Source organism: Pelobates fuscus, chromosome 4 (genome assembly GCF_036172605.1).
Source record: "Pelobates fuscus isolate aPelFus1 chromosome 4, aPelFus1.pri, whole genome shotgun sequence".
NCBI lineage: Eukaryota > Metazoa > Chordata > Amphibia > Anura > Pelobatidae > Pelobates > Pelobates fuscus.
Window position 1 is genome coordinate 183,173,760 of NC_086320.1, and position 17,455 is coordinate 183,191,214.

Genomic DNA, 17,455 nt, shown 5'->3' on the forward strand with positions numbered 1-17,455 from the left:
TCTTCAACGGGAAGCAAAATGGACATACCAACTGGACACAGTAACACCCAGAGGACTAAATGAGAATATTGTTTATTCAGTTTTTCTCTGATACCATACACCTTTCTTATCCCGGTAGTCTAGGATTATCTCTCTGAGCCTCTTCTCCTGTACATTTTTGTATCATAGTGTATATGTATACTGTATATAGCGTGTCTTGCCTACTCTTTCTCTTTTCTGGGGGATACTTCTTTACACTCCATCTACTTGTAGGGACTTAATTATAGTGATCAATTAGGTCCTACGACACTGGCATATACAACTTTGGCAGTGTAGATTTTTTATTTTATTTTTGTATACATTTTTTCTGTATAGTCTCTATATATATATATTTTTTGTATACATTTTTTGTACATTTTTCTTTAATCCAGTCAGTGATTGATATCGCAATAGATTTTTAGTATTACCTCATATGGCTATATTTCAATCACTATCAGTGATCGTCCAAAATATATTTAGCCTAACTGGCATTTCCACCCCCCTTTCCTTGATTCTATAGACTCTGCAGTCTTTATTTGAAGTATCGATCTCCTTGTATTTACATGATATACAGAGTATATGGATTAGTTCTTTTTTCCTCTGTTTTGGCTTGAATGTGGTTTCAGTCCACTACCTATAGATTATCATTGAATACCTAGTTTCCATACTCTCCTGCCTAGAGCCTATGGCCATACCAGTCTGAAAATGCCTGATCTCGTCAGATCTCAGAAGCCATCCAGACTCGGGCCTGGTTAGTACTTGTATGGGAGACCAACTAATAACCTCAGGTGCCATAAGCTTTTGTCCTAATCTTCATTTATTTTTTAAGAATCTCTAATTAAAGTCTTCACATAGTATACTCATTTGAATATTCTGTATATTTTGTGCCCATGTTATGCTTGATTTAATTGTATGTGTTATGTATTATGCATTTGTTCTTTGTATTGTTCCTACTGGGTGCATGTTACACTACTTAAGATCCACATACATATGGTCACTTTAATTGGTGTATGTCAGATACTGGACCAATATCAATATAGTCTCTTTTTTCATAGAAATAGACCTTTGAGTCCTCACTATTAGTGGTGATCACTTTATTGTGTGTATACCATGCTATTTGGTAGGTATTATATTCCTGTATACTCCACAGGGCTTTATGCCCTTTCACTTTATTGCACAGATAATTCTCTGCCTAATCCGAGCTGTTCCACGTTCACTATATACTTGCTCGGGTTTAGTTTACCCGTTTCTGAGCAACCACGTCATAGTAATGGCCACGCCCATACGCCACGTGTCACGCGTCACATGACGCTCCACTTGCACTTCCGGGTTCGGACTAATGGAAACCGGTGTACATTGTTTGTTTGGTGAGTAACTCCTCCTATGGTGCCTATATATATGTGTTTTATATGTTTGTATACTGATCTTGAGGAAGACCTGAAGAGGTTGAAACGTCGATCAGATGTATGTTACCTGTTATTAAATAATATCGAGTTTTTTCTACAAAGACCTGAGAGTGCATCTCTTTCCTTCTTGCTTTACATACCCAGCGTGGGATTGCACCAAGGCAGTTTTTTACTTATTCATTTAAAGGGTGAGTGCCACTACACTTGTGTATATATATATATATATATATATATATATATATATATATATATATATATATATATATATAAATTCAAGTAGTATGGCTGCACTCACGGATGTTCTTTAAAAAATAACTTTTATTCTGGTTCCATTAAAACAGTTCAACGTTTCAGTCCAACTTGTGGACTTTCATCAGGATCCTGCTTTATGTACTATGGACAACAGAGTTTTGATACAGTACAGTTCACTACCATCAATTGCTAAATTTTTTTGTTCGTCCACCTATAGCCCATGGGACATTATGTCCCCTTCCACATGAGCTGCTTTGTATTACAGCTCTATTTACACTTTGGTGGTCACTTGGTGTCGCTATACGTTGCCATGGCGACCTTTTTCTAGTTACCCATGTCGCCATGGCAACGACGCTAGCCTCACACGATGACGTCACGGAAATGGGCAGAGCTAATCACGCACATGCGCAAACGATCCGGCAGGACGCCGGTTTTCATACTCAGCACCTGGGGTGAGTTACATTTCATTAATTGCATCTCTTATATATATATAATATGTTTTTAACATGTATGTGTGATCCTGATGAAAGTCCTCAAGATGGACTGAAACGTTGATCTATTTTAAAACAATGGAATAAAAATTATATTTTATTGAAATCCGAGAGTGCAACCAACTATTTTTATATATATATATATATATATATATATATGCACGGGCAAGACCAGGCTCCACAGCAGTCACCTTAACCCCTTAAGGACACATGACATGTGTGACATGTCATGATTCCCTTTTATTCCAGAAGTTTGGTCCTTAAGAGGTTAAAGTGTACAAGGGCGCCAAAAAGTAAAAGTGCCGCCTAGAGCCATGGCCCCACTGGGACCAATGGACAGGCTGGCCCTGCAAACCAACTGTATAGATCTTCAAAAAAGTTAAACAGAGTAGACAAAATATGAATTTGCCTTCATAACAAAATACAATTCACAAGCAAATACAAATTTATATATAAAAAAAAACCTTGGTATATCCTGCAAAAAGATGAGTTTTTAAGTAAGATTATACAGAGTAAATCAACAGTAATTTTCAGAAAAGCAGACAATTTAAAAAACAAAATAACTCCTAGTCTATTACTCATAAATAAGGAAATTCTGACTATTTCTAAAGAACAATTGCAAGGTTTTTATAGTTGTGGTAAACGCACTACATGCATCTATCAAAAGAGAACAGTAAACACATTTACAGGTACTTATAAAAAAATATATACATTGTAAATAATAAAATATTCAGTGCTCCGGGACACAAGTGATATATTTATTACACTACGGTTGTGGAGCACAATATGTCAGAATAACTACTCCATTGTAGCCGTATTAGTTTAGTGATGTAGATGTAAAAAACAGATAAACTTTGTATCTTGGAATTCCTTTTTTATTGGACTAACAACATTTTTTAATGACAAGCTTTCGGGAGAACCTCCCTTTCTCAAGTCTGAAGCATTTCTGGGCAAGACGACACATTCAATGAATTTAAGTTGAGTTGTGATAAGGGGTTAAAGCAATATGAGTGCAGATAAGACACAGGTTCGTTAGAAAATAGACATCATTCTTGCAGAGGATCATAAATATATTTCTGAAGAGCAGAGTGAGGGGAGAGAGGGAGAAAAAAACAAAAACAAGCAGACAGTGCAGAAGATGGTACACTTTATACATACACACACATAAATATGTATATGCACATGCATAAACACATGAACACATATACATACATGCACTCATATATACAAATATAAATGCACAGTCACATATATAAGCATACATGCATAAGAGTATGGGAAAGCATAGGTCTACACATAGTACTTATATATTGATAGAATAAACTTATTGGAATGCGTTTTAAAGTGTTTTTCAGAAGGATGCGACTTAAGGAATACTTCCATGACAAAATGAACACTGAAACCACACTGGATTACAACAGGAAAAACACTAATTTCACTCCAGCACCAGGACGAAATGCCAAACTGGACAGTTACATTGAAAATTTCAGTCTAAGAACAGTATCCTTGACAACCAAGCAAAACCAAAAGAAAATGTTTTAAAATCTCTCAGTACAGGAACAAATGGCTATAAATGACTTGAAAAATAATCATGCTATCACCATCAAACCAGCAGACAAGGGAGGAGCATGTATATAAGTCACAAAACTCTGAATTTCTGTATAAATGATTTTCTTTAAATTCTTTTAAAAATAGACACATTAAAATATGTATCTCTGGAATTGATTTAAGGAACTTATGTCTAATGCTTCTCCATGAGAAGCACTAATCGTGTTCAGTGTCATCATGATGTGTGCAATGATGCAAAACATAAAATCTTTTACAAATGTAAGGTCTTAAGAAGGAACACTAAAAACGTTAGTTAGTTAGTTAGTGCTTAGGATGTTTGTTTACGTGTTTCATTTACATAAATCTTAATGTGTTGTTTCTATCAGACATTAAAAAAAAGAGCTTTCAATTCTTCAAAAATAATACTTTCGCCTACCCTGGCACCTGTAGCATGATAGTTCATTACTTTTTTAATATCTTACTTTTGTAATTGATGATAAATATATTGACATTGTAATGCACTTGCATTTTTCAAACCAAATAGTACCAAATATAGGTTCATAATTTGGCTACTTCCATATGTTGTCAATTAGAGGATAATGATCCTTTGTGAATTAAAATGTGGATTAACATTAATAAGATCTGCAGTAGGTTGGTGATTGATGCTTTGTGCAGTACAGTATGTTAAGACATTTGTTTTAGTTACATGATACACATAAGTCAAGATACTCATTTATCTGCCTCACAAACATTCTAACAATGTAACATTGTTTACTCCTATTTTCTTGTCAGATAGCAAATCATGACAGAGAAAAAGATATTTAGCATTATAGGAAATGTAAGATGCTAAAGAATAGTATTTTTGATTTACTTTCAAAGCAACATAGAAGACAAGCTAGACTGGTATATTTCTACTGATTCCTAAAAGTTTGGAACTGCAGGATATGCTATAGAATTGCTTGTTTTACCTTAATCAGTACGGCTCTATGTGAAACAAGTGCAATGGAGAACTTACAATATCAAGGTAAAATATAACTAACAAGCAAAGGGTGGGAGAGCTATTCTAAAATAAAAAAAGTAATACTGAAATTCACATCACACCAAACACTTGTCATAGTGTAAGCTACTTTACAGCTCCAAATTGTGTGAGTGCTCAATTAGGATTGTTAAATGGATTTAATTATTTGTCTAGATGACCTTATGATCTCTGGTTATTCATTTAATTCATATATTATGGGCATACTGACAAAGCAAAAATTGTGCCTTGATGATATGGTTTGAGTGCGACTATATCAGACTGAATATGCACTGAATGCACTTTTGTGTTGTTGTTTTTTTTAAGCATTGTGCAAAAGATATTCTGTCTACACATGCAATAACATATTTTTTCTAAATTGTAGTGTAGGGGATAATGTTTATTGATGATGCAGTGTAGTCAGTGGCGTACTAAGGGGGGGGGGGCGGGGGGTGCGGTCCGCCCCGGGTGCCACCAGTTAGGGGGGTGCCACCAGGTAAGGGGGTGCCTCCAGGGCTTGTGACTCTGTGAGCTGTGTGGCTGCACAGGGTGCCGGGAGCCACACAGCTCACACACGCAGGGGCTGGGAATTCAGCAGTACAGTGTACTGCACGGATAATTGGGGGCGGAGCCAAAACGGATGCGGGGGCGGAGCTACAGCCAGCCTCCATTTGCTGCCTTTCACTGCAGCACACTGAGGGGAAGCAGGAAGGAGTCCCTGCTTCCCCAACTCCAACACACCAGGGACTCACTGACTCCACTCCTCCACCAGTAAGTAAGTAAGAGAGAGAGAGAGAGAGAGAGCATGTGTGTGAAACTGCTTGTGACTGTCTGTGACTGTGTGTGTGAATGTCTGCCTGTGACTGTGTGTGTGAATGTCTGCCTGTGACTATCTGTGACTGTGTGTGAATGTCTGCCTGTGACTATCTGTGACTGTGTGTGTGAATGTCTGCCTGTGACTGTGTGTGTGAATGTCTGCCTGTGACTATCTGTGACTGTGTGTGAATGTCTGCCTGTGACTATCTGTGACTGTGTGTGAATGTCTGCCTGTGACTATCTGTGACTGTGTGTGTGAATGTCTGCCTGTGACTGTGTGTGAATGTCTGCCTGTGACTGTGACTGTGTGTGAATGTCTGTCTGTGACTGTGACTGGGTGTGAATGTCTGCCTGTGACTATCTGTGACTGTTTGTAAATGTCTGCCTTTGTCTGTGACTGTGTGTGTGAATGTCTGCCTGTGACTGTGTGTGTGACTGTCTGCCTGTGACTATCTGTGACTGTGTGTGAATGTCTGCCTGTGACTATCTGTGACTGTGTGTGAATGTCTGCCTGTGACTATATGTGACTGTGTGTGTGAATGTCTGCCTGTGACTATCTGTGACTGTGTGTGTGAATGTCTGCCTGTGACTATCTGTGACTGTGTGTGTGAATGTCTGCCTGTGACTATCTGTGACTGTGTGTGTGAATGTCTGCCTGTGACTATCTGTGACTGTGTGTGTGAATGTCTGCCTGTGACTATCTGTGACTGTGTGTGTGAATGTCTGCCTGTGACTATCTGTGACTGTGTGTGTGAATGTCTGCCTGTGACTATCTGTGACTGTGTGTGTGAATGTCTGCCTGTGACTATCTGTGACTGTGTGTGTGAATGTCTGCCTGTGACTATCTGTGACTGTGTGTGTGAATGTCTGCCTGTGACTATCTGTGACTGTGTGTGAATGTCTGCCTGTGACTATCTGTGACTGTGTGTGTGAATGTCTGCCTGTGACTATCTGTGACTGTGTGTGAATGTCTGCCTGTGACTATCTGTGACTGTGTGTGAATGTCTGCCTGTGACTATCTGTGACTGTGTGTGTGAATGTCTGCCTGTGACTGTGTGTGTGAATGTCTGCCCTTTGACTCTGTGTGTGTGTGTGTGTGAATGTCTGCCTGTGACTATCTATGACTGTGTGTGTGAATGTCTGCCTGTGACTATCTGTGACTGTGTGTGTGAATGTCTGCCTGTCACTATATGTGACTGTGTGTGTGAATGTCTGCCTGTGACTATATGTGACTGTGTGTGTTAATGTCTGCCTGTGACTATCTGTGACTGTGTGTGAATCCCCGCCGTTGACTATCTGTGACTGTGTGTGAATCCCTGCCTTTGACTATCTGTGACTGTGTGTGAATCCCTGCCTTTGACTGTCTGTGACTGTGTGTGTGAATGTCTGCCTGTGACTATCTGTGACTGTGTGTGTGGATGTCTGCCTGTGACTATCTGTGACTGTGTGTGTGAATGTCTGCCTGTGACTATCTGTGACTGTGTGTGAATGTCTGCCTGTGGCTATCTGTGACTGTGTGTGAATGTCTGCCTGTGGCTATCTGTGGCTGTGTGTGAATGTCTGCCTGTGGCTATCTGTGACGCTGTGTGTGAATGTCTGCCTGTGGCTATCTGTGACGCTGTGTGTGAATGTCTGCCTGTGGCTGTCTACCTGTGACTGCGTCTGTGACTGTCTGCCTGTGCCTGTGTGTGTGAATGTCTGCCTGTGACAGTTTACCTGGGACTGAGTGTAACTGTCTGCCTGTGACTGTGCATGAGGCTGACTTTTGGTGACTGTGTGTGTGACTGTCTGCCTGTGCCTGTATGTATGAATGTCTGCCTGTGATTGTCTACCTGGGACTGTCTGCATGTCACTGAGTGCGTGTGACTGTGTGCTGCCTGTAACTATGTTACAGTCTGCCTGTAATTGTGTGTGTGTGTGAGACTGTGTGTGTGTGACTGTCGGTCTGTAACTGTGTGTGTTACTGTCTGCCTGCAGCTGTGCGTTTGACAGTGTGCAAGTGACTATGTGTTTGGTACGGTGTGCATGTGGCTGTATTTGACAGTATACGCGTATAACTGTGTACATCTGACTGTCTTCGCCCTGCAGTGAGTCGGCACATAACATCATCCAAGCATCAGCGTCATATTACAGGATGTGCAAGGGACGTGTGCATAAAGAGCACAGAGATCCCAGCAGCAACCACTGACTACCAGGGACTGAGGATTCACTCTAGCCCTCCCAGAGCAAGGTAGGGAGGCTGGGTGGACCTCTTAATTATTAAATGTGTGCATGTATGTGATGTTTGCGTGTATATATCTAATTATGTGTGTTTGTAATTGTATGTGTGTGGGTCTGTGATTGTGTATGTATGTGTTTATGTGTGTGGTTGTGTGTGTATCTCTGTAGGTGTGTGTGTGTGTGTATATATATATGTATATATATATATATATATACACACACACACACACTTAACTACAGAGATACACACACAAACACAGACATACACAATCACAGACCCACACACATACAATTACAAACACACATAATTAGATATACACACACAAACATCACATACATACACACTTGTATATATATACATACACACACAATCACAGATATACACACACAGACATACACCTATTATGTTATTGCGTGTGTATATAAATGTGTATGTGTTTGGTACATAGCTCCCTTATTTGGTGTCCTTAAATATTGCAATCCCACATAAGGATAACAAATAAGGGTGTTATCTACTAAACAACTGAAATTAGGAAAAGTTTTTTTTTTTTAAATTGATCTTTTAGCTGTTTAGTTGATAATTCTCTAAATTGGTGTCCTTATGTGAGATTTCCATATTTAAAGATACCAAATTAGGGTTCTGTTTAGATAGCTCCCTTATCCTTATTTGGTGTCCCTGAATATGGCAATCCCACATAAGGATAGCAAATAAGGGAGTTATCTGATAAACAAAGATCGACGTTAAGAGGTGTCAGCTAGCCCACGAACAAGAAATCTGGGTGGCTAATGTGAATTTTATGCAAATTTGTTGACTGATGCCAACGTGCACTGCATGCTGCCAATGGCAGCACATTACCCCATCCCTTAGTGAAAAGTTTTAGTGCCCCCCCCCCCCCCCCAGTTTGGATTGTGGTATCTTAACCCCTATATATTGTTCCTATGTGTCTATGTATCTGCATGTGTGTCAGTGTGTATTTAGGTGTGTGTATGTGTATATGTGCATACATCTCAGAATCTCGCCAACACTACACACAAATACACCCCTGCATTTCAACGTCACCATTATATATAACCACACCACTGCCTTCAAAAACCACACTACATAAAAATGCATGCCTGCATTCAAACGCCAACACCACATACAGACACACATCCTATATTCACTCAAACATACTCCATACAAACACATGCTTACATTTAAAAGCATAAACACTGCTTAGTGCTAAATACATAAAAAAATAAAATAAAAAACATTGTGGTTGCTTTTTACATTTTAAAGTTGGGGGGTGGAGGGGGTGCCAAAAATAGGACCCGCCCCGGGTGCCAAATGGTCTAGGTACGCCCCTGAGTGTAGTGGTTAAGGATAAGGCCTTTAGAGCAGCAATGTGATACATATTTTAGTGCTGCAAGATTAAAAGGGTGGCAGCTGTTGTTCAAGAGACCTGGAGATGTAAACCTGCTCAAAGTTAGGAACCCCAAACATAATGTCTATCTATAAAATACTTATGAATTATGAAATTATCTCCTTTTTTACTTTGTCCAATGCTTTCTTTGCCTCGTTACAACACAGAAATTGACATTTCTGCAAAACAAAACATTCTCACAAATCCAATGTGGATGGAGTTTGAATGAAAAATCTTTTAAACGTCAAAAAAACATCAATATAGGGAAGTTTGAATCACTTTGTTCTGGATTTACAAGATGCTCTCACAGGAGGCTTCAGTTCTGATAATCTTATTTCCAGTAAAATATTCTTTCCTCCATCTCTAGACTACTGTGTGGATTCTACCCAACATAGCAAAAAAAATGTACAGCTTCAGTCATTTTTTATTAAAGTATTATATAATGTAGATTAAGTATTGTTCATTTAAACCTATTTTACAAACAATGTTTGTTTACAATAGTTTACAACATCTCCAACATATTCTGCAGTGTTGTACAATTAGGGAAAAAAATAAAAAAATCACACACCAATACATAAGGTAAAGCGGGTAATGCCTGTGAGCTGAGATCTTTTTACAAAGTGCCTCGTTAGAAGTGAGCTCACAATCTAATTTTATGTTTACACAGAATACAGAAGGAATTCAGCGCGAATCAACACACGATATATGCAGAATTGGCAGCAATCCAAGCGAAGGAAACCCCTCAAGTCCTTCAATGGATCAAATACAACACAAAAAGATGGAGTAGGGTCGAGCCAATACAAATAAAATAGTCTTAGAGAGGGTAGGAGGTCTCGCTAGAGTAGCAGTAGATAATCAGGGAAACTTGATAAGACATATTCTCTTCAATGGGAGTGGATACGTCATAGGGTGTTAGTTCATATATATGAAACAGAGAAGAGGCAGAAAGCAACCAATAGTGCAGTACGTCTAGAGTCCAAAAGTGCAGTAGGTAACAAGGTAGAGAACTCACATTTAAAAGAGCTATGGCCAGCTCTGGTGTGAAGAGCATACAGCGGTATAATCCCTGCTTATGGGATGTGGAAAGATGTATCCGGCAGCACCGTCTGGTAATCCAAAACTCCAAAGGGAAGATAAAATGCAACAATAGTGCTCTCAATTGTGATAAAATAGAGTATTAAATATTGATAAGAGTAATACTCACAAGTGTAGAGCAGAAACACTGCTCTATTGATATAGCGTTGGTGGTATGATCCCCAACTCGAATTTACTTGGAGTAACAGCATAGGGCAGGCTTACTGCTTGATGGTATCAGCTCTAGTGGTATAATCCCTACCTCAGATTTATTTTGATTAGTAGTAAAAAGTAAAGTAGTAAAGCAAATATATTATCAAATATATTTTAAAGTGGTAAATAACATTTAAAGGAAATTGGCACAAACCAGGTCTATTTGTCCAAAATAATTCCTTTATTCAGTAGTAAAAGTAAATATAAAACATCCAAAGCCGGCCAATGTAATTTACCCACATCAAACCATATTTTTTAAAAGTAGACAATCCAGGATATTCAATATGGGGTATGTCCAGTATTTTTTAGTAGCCACTTAGTCACAAACACTGGCCAAAGTTAGCATTTATATTTGTTTGTGTGTTAAAAATGCAACAAGCTAAATTATGAACGCTAACTTTGGTCAGTGTTTGTGACTAAGTGACTACTAAAAAGACGGAACATACCCCATTTGCAATACCTTGGGTTGTCTTCTTTTGCAAATGGTCTGCCATCATGGGTGGAATTCTCATTTCTGGGCTACCATACGCTCTCAAAGGCAACGTAACAAATCTGGCAAATTTCCATGTGAAAAAAAACAACCTTATATTTGACCATGTAACTTTAAAAAACACTACAAAACCTGTACATGGGGGGTACAGTTATACTCGGGAGGGGTTGCTGAACACAAACCTATTGCGTAAAACGTATTGCAATGATGATATCATCAGTGAAAGCAAAAAACTTCAATTTCACTGACAATATCATTGCTGTGATATGTTTTACTTTTTTGAAACACTAATGTTTGTGTTCAGCGAAGTCTACCGAGTAGAACAGTACCACCCATGTACAGGATTTAGGGTGTCTTGGAAAGTTCCAGGGTTTAATATAGTGCTAGCAAATTAAATTATTTGGACTTTCGGCTGGGTTATCAGACAGGTCACCCAAATTGCAATCAATAAAATTACTTAATTAAGTAAAAATATTACATAAATATGCAGGTAGAATTGAAATATATTTTTGTAATTATGTATATGGACATATGTATATTTCATATTATTTTTATTGATTTATATATACAGATATATATATATTTAATTTCATGCCAAGTGTATTTTGACATATATATCAAAATACAGTTAGAGTAAAATTACATGTATAATTTTTTTAAATTATTTTTAAATTTTTTTATTTATTTTTAATTATTATTTATTTTTTATTATAATATATATATATATATATATATATATATATATATATATATATACACGTGTGTAATTTTACTCTAAGTATATACATTTATATTAATATTTTTATATTAATATAAAAATACACTTAGGATGACATTATCTGTATTAAGGCAATTTGGCCTGTAATTGTGGGAGGTGCTTGTTATCCACTCCTAGCCTACTTAAGGCACTCCCCTTACCTTGCTCCTTACCGTTCGAGGTCAGCGTTGAATGAGGATCCACTTCCGGGTTCTCTCAGATGCCATCTTTGTTTTTCACTGTCCACGAGTTTTTCCGCGGCAAGCTGTGTCCAGGAATTCTGTTACAGGCCTTTCCGTCCATCCAGCCTCTTCTGACCCCGGTCATCGTCGTAGATCGCGTCCCAGGGACTCCTAAACCATAAGTTAGACCTACCTGTCACGCCACGATCGGTTCCCATGGCGTCTGGTACAGCACGGGTCCTCGCTTTACGGTTTTTCCCTTGTTATTTGGCAATTGAACAAGCCGTTCGCGGTTTCATTTCGTGCTATATTCGGCTAATCAGTATATTAGTTAAAGGTTGTCATTTTGCCTAAAACTGTTCCGTGTTTCAGTGAAACAAGCTATCTTTTCGGTTGTTTCGCCGTTCGGCACTTGTTCATGATATGCTTAAACACGCTTGCCTGTTCGCATAAAATTTCAAACGTATAAACTGTTCGTTTCAGTTTCTGTTTTTCCCTTGCCATAGGGTTTTCGGTTTTTCTTGCTAAATGTATTTCGCATAAATCCTTTCGTGGATTACATTCATCATTTCATGTATATACCATTCGGTTAACAATTTGCTTTGCTTAAATAGATATAGATTAATTCTATTACTGTTTAAAGGTATCAGTATTGTATTGGTTTCCATAACAAACCAGCTCACATATCTGGATCATTTTGACTCCCACGTTTTCAGGGGTTTTCCATACTTATTCATTTCAGTCAAGTTGGTTCAGCCTACAGTTACAGGCCTCATTTCTGTGTTTTAAACTACAACACAACATATACATAAGGATACAGTTTCCTTTTCCAAGTAATGAATTCTCGGGTTGAATCACACGTACTGATCCAACCAATCATACGTCTTTACATTACAGTAATATTATATACAACTTTACATCATCACTTTAAAGAATTGTTTTCATCCCTGCCCCTTTGTTGTTGTCAATTATATATCAGCATAGCGCATTTACATATAGGCCACGGCCTCCCCAACCCCATCCTCTTTTTTCACTTGACACCCATCATACATCCCCCCCTGTTTCTAGTCAGAATGTTGGCATTAAAAGACACGGCATCACTTGGCCTTTGTAGCACATTTATATTGTCATGTTATTTACTACACTTAATTTACCAATTAAAACTCTACAATCAAGCCCTTAAAAAATACCGCTGGTACGGGCTACACAGTCTACACGATTCCCACACAGTCCACACTCACTATATTATCATTTGTTACACCTTTCAGGCTGTCCAGGTTTATATATTTCACCACACGAATTCGCTGCGAGATATTCATACTACCAGGTACGTACGCCTGCTCATATGGTATTCTGACATACATTTCATTTCTCCCCCCTAGGTTAGAGTACTGGCAATAGGATCACAAGCTCCCCAATAGGTATTTACCCCTTCTTGACATTTGCCATCGGTTAGTGGTCCCGCAAGGCCAACACCCCGCCTCAACGTTCGGAGGCAAACACCCATCGGGCCACACGTGAGCTAGTCACCCCTTTCCCTGTTTTTCTGTGTTACAGTCACCAAGAGGCCTACAATCCTGCCACTACGACGGGTGGCCTCAAATCCCCTCACGCCAACGCATAGAGCCTCTCAAGCCACTTGGCAACTAGTAGGGCCTCACCTGTCACCAAACAAGTGTAATGTTTTGCCATCCGGCTTAGCTATCCTGCCAGTACGATCTTGGTGGTTTTCATACACAAATTAATTGTTTTGTTTTTAGTATGTCTCAGGAAGGGGTAGAGGATTTCTCCCTGCCTAGCACTCCGGCTAGAGCCATCACTCCTACACAAGGAGGAGAGGTAACTAGTCCAGCATCGATCAGATCCTGGATGATCCCTCGTATAACTACGGAATTGAGGAGACGGCAAATCCCCTACCCCGCTACAGAAAGTAAAGCAGAGCATTTCAAACTGCTACGTACTTCGACTAACAACATGGATGCCGGGGAAGGGCCTAGCCAATCCAACCCAGGAGACATACATTCCATGTTATGATCACTCATGGCGTCCATGAGCAAGGTGAACTCCAGGCTGGAGAAACTTGAGTTGGTCACCACGGCCCTTACTGCTGCTTCACCAGCACCAGCCGACTTGCTATTAGTTGCTCCAGCCATCACCCAGGATGACCAGGAAGTTAGCCCTGCTCATATGATCCCTGAGCACATAAAAAGAGATATCCTGGAAGGTAAAGACGTCAACCTGGCTTCTCTGCTGATTGCCTCCCAGGATATTGTGGAAAATACGACTTTTGCTTATGATGATGTGTCTGTTGTCAGATCTAGGGACGCCCGCCTAAAATGGAAACTGACTATTCCCGAGTTTGTACTGGCCTTTGGTATTTACTGGGATGTCATCTGTGCGGTCTATCCCAATAGACGAGAGGAGGTTCATTTTTATATGAACAAGCTGGTAGACCTGGGCAACAAATATGGTGGATCAGCCTTCTATGACTACCATAGCTCTTTTTCTGCAAAAGTGTCTGGAGCCTTCTCCCAGTATGGAACAAGATCCAACTGGGGAAGGATTGATACCATCATATTTTGCAGACACTTTGCAGGTCTAAGAACACCGGCTTGTGCATACTGCTCCTCTACGGCACATACGACAAATTTCTGTCCCAACACGGCGGACGAACATGCCTCCACGCAAGGAGCTAGTTCCTCTGGTGTTCCAGAGAAATTGACCAGAGACAAACTGGGACGCCCGATCAAGTTTCTGGGCAAGCCCTGATATGTAATAATTTCAATGTTGGGTCTTGTAATTATAGCGGTTGTAGATTATTGCATATCTGTTTAAAATGTTTTAGGGCACATGCCAAAACCATGTGTCCAAATAAAATGTACTCTAAGCCTTACCTAACGTCCATTAATATTTTGGTATTTACAGCATTTCTGTCACATCACCCGTCTAAGCACTTGGTAGACTTTCTTATCTCTGGTTTAACAGAAGGCTTCCACATGGGTATTCTACACATACCGTCCGGGATTCTGGAATGCCCTAATCTACAATCCGCACAACACAACCCCACAGCTGTTGACATTCTCATAGCCCAAGAAGTTGCTGAGGTTTTTTTTATTGGGGCCTATCAGGGCTCCTCCGTTCAAAGAATGGTGCACTAACCCCATTGGTATTGTCACAGGGAAATCTTCCCTTAAACAGAGACTCATCATTGACCTATCTGCACCACACTCATCAGCTAACCCCAGTCTCAATTCCCTTATACCCTCCGAAGAATTCTCCCTGCAATACACTACCATAGATCACGCCATTACAGCTATCATACAAGCAGGGGTCGGAGCATGGCTTAGTAAGACCGATATTACTAACGTCTTTAAATTGCTGCCAATCCACCCCACACTGTGGCACCTACATGGCATCAAGTGGTCCGGGAACTACTATTTTTTCTCCCGTTTAACTTTTGGGTCCAAAAGTAGCCCAGCTATTTTCGACACATTTGCCGAAGCATTGTGCTGGTTACTATTAAACATAGCCAGATGCCCTACTGTATTACATTACCTGGATGATTTCTTACTGGTCGATGAGAACACTTCCCCTCCCAGTAGCCTCAAAGGTACCACCAAGCTATTCGAGCAGCTAGGTGTCCCAATCTCCCCTAAGAAAACTGAGGGGCCAGACACGATTATCACATTCCTGGGTATTCAATTAGACTCAACCACAATGCAAGCAAGCCTGCCACACTACAAGATAGGAAACATTCTTAGCTACATCAACCACTACCTTCAGCTCGGTACTTGCAACCACAAAGAGCTACAGTCCCTGCTGGGTTCTCTAAATTTTGCCATGCATATCATACCTCAAGGCCGCTCCTTCATATCACGACTCTTGTATCTTTTTCCACTCTTCCTACACGACACACACAGGTTGTCCTTAGATACTCAAGCTACGGCAGACTTACAAATTTGGAAAAAAAAATTAACCACTTGGAATGGTAAAAGTATGTTCCTACCTCAATTGACTGACTCATCACCTACCATTTGGTCAGATGCGGCATCTACCACAGGTTTTGCAGCAATGTTTTCCTTTTTATTTCTTTTTCCTTGGTAAGCCCTCTTCTTTCTCAGGCCTACTTGATCGTCGGTTCCGGCACACCACAACCGACTTGCTCTTTTTACTATCCTACATTTCATTATGGCATTTTTACTCTGTACTATCATGAGCACCTAACACAAATATATATATAAATAAAAATTTTTTTAAAATGTATAAACTTTTTTTAAACTTTTTTTTTTACTTTTTTCACCAGCAGGGGAACTGCCTATAGATTTAGTGTTAACAAATGGAGATTTGGCATCAGATATTACTGAAGGTGAACGTTTAGGATCCGGTGATCATCAGTCAGTGTGGTTTAATATAAGAACAGTGCAGTACGCTGTTCCAGGTCCACCTTGGGTGGAGACAAGCCTGAATACATTGCCCTCTTGTAAGTGCAATTTTAAGCATTAAAGTGTCTGTTTTTACTGTATTACGATATTGGCGCTCCTTTACCATTTACAGTTGCCAGTTGAAGTACCTACCACATTTATACCCCTTTATGGGGAGACAAGCCTGCATTTCCAGATGTCTTGTGAGTTTTCTCACTCTCCCCCCTCCCCCGTCTCCCTCCTTTCTTTTTACTGTACTGTATAACGTTATATGCAGTTTTTCCTTTTTTTTTCTAGATTCTGTATTATCAGGTGGTATTCATTCTCTCTAGTGTGGAGCTTACTTTTCTCTTATACTTTGTATAAGCCAATGTAATTATATAATCAATGTTATCACTTCACCTCTCAGTGGTTTTAATGTGCAATATATATATGTATATATATATATACATATATATATATATATTTGTATTTTGTATTTTTAGACAAGGAAGTCCAAATTATGGATGGAGTGCAAGATTCTTTTCGTCATATACAGTCAGGTCCATAAATATTGGGACATCGACACAATTCTAATCTTTTTGGCTCTATACACCAACACAATGGGTTTGAAATGAAACAAACAAGATGTGCTTTAACTGCAGACTTTCAGCTTTAATTTGAGGGTATTTACATCCAAATCAGGTGAACGATGTAGGAATTACAACAGTTTGTATATGTGCCTCCCACTTTTTAAGGGACCAAAAGTAATGGGACAGATTAACAGTCATAAATCAAAAAAACTTATAAAGAACGGTACATGCAGTGATAACACCACAAAATAATAAATAAATGAATAAAAAAGAAAGTAGCAGCTACACACCCACTCTAGCGACTTGATGAGTTATATACTCAGAAATGGAAAATAGGGTGTGTGCGCTTAAGTAATTAAAACTAAATAAATGATATAAGAATTATCATAAAACATTTATTAATTAGGTAAAAAATAAATAAGCAAAAGGCTAATTCCAATCACCACTGTTATATCTTAACCGGACAATTAAATACAAAAGTATCACAAAACAGAATAACAAAAAATAAATGACACAAAATGTATCCACAAACTAACTGCACTAAATGGCCGAAAAGATGGAATGACCTCAATATAAA

At 39.2% G+C, this 17,455-nt stretch overlaps 1 pseudogene; it reads left to right on the forward strand.

The window, feature by feature from the left end:
• The first annotated feature begins 699 nt into the window (after window positions 1–699).
• LOC134609568 (5S ribosomal RNA) lies at window positions 700–818 on the forward strand (annotated as a pseudogene).
• Window positions 819–17,455: the final 16,637 nt, after the last annotated feature.